Source organism: Zonotrichia leucophrys, chromosome 12 (assembly GCF_028769735.1).
Source record: "Zonotrichia leucophrys gambelii isolate GWCS_2022_RI chromosome 12, RI_Zleu_2.0, whole genome shotgun sequence".
Lineage (NCBI taxonomy): Eukaryota > Metazoa > Chordata > Aves > Passeriformes > Passerellidae > Zonotrichia > Zonotrichia leucophrys.
The window spans coordinates 14,278,189-14,281,856 of record NC_088182.1 but is presented as its reverse complement, the minus strand read 5'-3'; the positions used below and the strand labels follow the sequence as shown (position 1 = coordinate 14,281,856).

Sequence of the window (3,668 nt, the reverse complement as noted above, 5' to 3'; positions counted from 1 at the left end):
CCCTGCCAAACGCTCCTGGGCAAGGTGGCTGTCACCCACCGTCCTTGGTGGCATCAACTCAAAGGGGACATTGGGGGATATGGTGTTGCACCCCATCCACATACACACAACCCCTTTTGATGCCTCGCCTCTGGTTTGGCTCCCTCTTTATCTCTGAGGGCTGGCACCAAGGTGGCAGAGAAATCCAAGGGGAAAGTGCAGATGTCACCCAGGCTTGGTCCCATTCATCCCCTGCTCACTCCCAGCCCCACAGTGCTGCTGGCTGGAGCGTGGCACAGATGCCAGGCTCTGAACCACGGTGGTAGAGGTGGCCCTGGGGCTTGCCCAGGAAAAGGAGGGGATGGCAGTGTGTGGGAGCTGTGTCCCACCAGGACCAATTCCCTGGGACAGCTTCAGGCTCTACCGTAGCAGCCTGATTCACCCAAACTCCCCTGCTTCTCATGCCCCCTGTCCCAAGCCATGCCATTCCTCTAGCATTAATGAAGCCATTAATTAGTAGATCGGAGATACGGCTCAGAAATGCCCACTTTGGAGCAAGATGTAAGCGCTGCAATTGGGATCACAGCGATAAGCAGGTTCAAGGAGGCAGAAGATAAGTTAATACCAGGGCCAGTGTTTAATACAGGCAATTCCTGCCCAGGCCATTCTGGAGCCCCGAGCACACCGAGCCCGTGAAAACGAGCAGCGCCTGGCCGGGCTGGGCTGGGTCCCTCGGGAGAACCGGCGGAGCGGGGAGAGCGGGGCCGCGGCTGCCGCGCCGAGCACGGAGCACCGAGCACCGAGCACCGAGCACAGAGTACACAGCACCGAGCACGGAGCGCCGAGCACAGAGCCGCCTTTCATTACAAAGGGCCGGGAAGCGGCTCCGAGCTGCCAGCAGCACTGACACCGTGCAAGAGGGGATTTTTCAGGCTGATGCAGCAACAAAGGCAGTTAAATCTAGCCAGGTAAGAGGCTTTCGAGGTTAGCTGGCTGTTCCCACAGCACAGGCTTTCTTTTCTTTTTTTTTTTTTTCTTTTCCCCCCTCCCTCTTCCCTCCCTCCTTTTCTAGGGGGAATTATTTTTGGTAATCCATGTGTTGCTGCTCGTTGGGCGCTGGAGCAGAAGTAAGCAGGTAAGCGGCACTTTTATCCCCAGCCCAGCTTTCCACCACGGCCAGGACTCCAGTGAGGGGCTCTGAGCTCAAAGAAAAGCAGGGAGGCTGGGCCAAGGCAGCTGGAGCGGCGCTAAGCTCACAGCAGCTGGGAATTCCTTCTCTTTTTCCATTGAAATGATGGCAGGGGGAAGCTACCTGGAGAGGAGCAGCTTCCACAAGAAGCACCTGCTGCACTGCTGGACCTGTGTGTGCTGAGGGGGTTTGGGGTGCTGGCACCCACCTGGAGTCCCTCGCTGCCTGGCAGGGCGCAGGGGTGCTGGGCATGGAAAGCCACCCATGACACCCACGTCCATCCTAGGGCAGGAGGATGCTCCCTTCACTGCCTCTGCAGGGAGTCCAGGAGGTTCATGCACCTCAGTGGGACATTGTGGAGACAGATCAGGATGAAGCCCAGACCCTGGAGCCTGTTGAAGGCCGGGAGGGTGTTTCTGAAGGGATTTGTGTTTCTGGAGACCTGCATGCCAGCCCCAGTGCTCCCTAGGGAAACACCCTGGGCTCCCCCCAGCCCTGCCAGGTGGAGGATGCTCCAGTGGCTCATCACCTCCTCCCAGTGCTTCACACCAGCAGTGGAAGGTGACAGGACCCTGGAGGCTGCAGTGAGCCGTGGCAGTGATCAGTGACTGTGCTGCCATGCAGGGACCCACAGCCCCCGCCATCCCAGGCTCGCGGCCATCACAGCGTGGCCACAACTCACCTCCCTGATGGAGCTCATCATCTCATCCTCTTCTGGTGGCAGCTCCTCACACATCAGCTGCTGAGCCCAGGAGCCCCTGTGTGGATCCAGCTGGGGCAATGGTGTTGCTCCATTCCCTGAGGATGCCTTTGCATCACCCCGGTGCCATGCAGTGCTGGCTGCTCCTGTAGCTTGTGCCCACACTGTGCTCTGGTTAATGGTGCAGCCACCACCAAGGTGCCCAGCACCCTGCCCAGACACTTGAACTCCGCCTTGGTGTGGGGTGAAGGCAGTTGAAAATCCCTCTTCCTCCCCATCATCCTCCTCTTCTCCCTGCCCAGCCAGCGTCCACCACTGCAACAAGATTAAACCAATTGCACCATTATTTGTTCCATATTTAATAAGGGTTTGAGGAGCAGATCTCCCAGCAAGCCCCTGCTATCAATCAAACCCGCACAGAGTCCCCCTTCGTGCCTGCCTTTCCAAGAAGAAAGAAAACAAAATTGGTCTAATTTATTATTCATTTGTTCATTAAGTCTGTATTAACCAGATATATTATAAAGGAAAACAGGATTGCGCCTTTTGATCAGTAAACCCTCTGCTCATGAATATCCATGAGGCTCCCCCCTGCCCCAGCACCTCTCCCGTGTGATGGAGGGGGCAGTGGTGGGTGCTGGCACCGGGCTGGTCCTGGCACTGCTCAGGGCTGGGAAGCTGCTCTCAGCTCTCAGCTCTGTCTGCTTGCAGAGCTCTGGGGATCAGCTGTGCCATCCCACGGCACTCCAGAGCTCGCCACTGACGAGTGCCCACAGCTGGCAGGGAGAGGCCAAGCCCTGCTGGGCGCAGGAGGCCGTGGGGACGTGCTGGGGGGCACTGGGGTGATGGGCTCCCCTCCCTCGCTGCCTGGGGCTGAGCAGGAAGCCGAGCAGGTGGTGTTTCCTCGGCGTGAACAAGCAGCATATGTGCCTGGATCCCCGGCGCGTGGCGGCGGCGCCGATGCCGCGACTCCCCCTGCGCTGGGGGAGGCACACGGGACCCCCAGTGCTAGGGATGGCCTGCAGGACCAGCACAGACTGCAGCAGCACCTATCCCTGCTCCCTGGGATCCTCCCTGTGCCTCCTGGGCCATCCCAGGGAGGATGGGAACGCCAGGAGATGTTGCAGGGACTGGCTGGCACCAGGTCATCAGCTCATGGTGGCATTCCCCCAGAGCCAGCAGCAGCGTGCGGAGAGCCGTGTCCCAGCCCAGCAGGACGGCGGATCCCAGCCCTGCCCCGGAGCTGTTGCACCCCGCAGCAGCAGTGGGCGTACACGCAGAAATGCCACATCCTCATGGATGTCCATGCACCCATGCAGTCCAGCCAGACCTGAAAATAGGTTGGTTTAAAAAATGCATCACTTTGAAGTTATGTAAATGAAAGGCAGCGGCATACAGAGCATGCTGGCAAAAGGGTTTCCAATTTTTTTTTTTTCTTCCTCGCCAGCTTCCTCCAGTTAAAATTGGGTTGCAATTCATTAATAAAGGAACAGTTGTACTGAATAAGCTCCCGTGCTTAAATCAGGACAGAGAAGCGTAATTAACCCAGCTCCAGTCTGATGTGATGGAAGAGGAAAATGCTCTTCTGTTTTGGTCCCTTCCCTTAAAAGCCCGCTGCGTTCTCCCGGCCTCTGGGGAACGGAGCTGAGCTTCTTATTTAAAAATGAAGCTCGCAGCCTGACAGAGCGGGTTCATGTATATATATATAAAAGCTGTCATGATGATATTTTATTCATACCCCTCTTCCCCTTCCCTTTGCTTGGAAAATCCAGGAGCAGCCAGCAGGCAGTGTGGAGAGAGAGA

The 3,668-nt window shown here is 57.3% G+C and overlaps 1 long non-coding RNA gene across 1 annotated transcript; it reads left to right on the top strand.

The window, feature by feature from the left end:
- Positions 1-825: 825 nt before the first annotated feature.
- LOC135453253 (uncharacterized) lies at positions 826-3,183 on the top strand. Its single transcript, XR_010441815.1, has 3 exons — positions 826-947; positions 1,052-1,114; positions 1,281-3,183. It is a non-coding gene; the product is annotated as an uncharacterized LOC135453253 (long non-coding RNA).
- Positions 3,184-3,668: the final 485 nt, after the last annotated feature.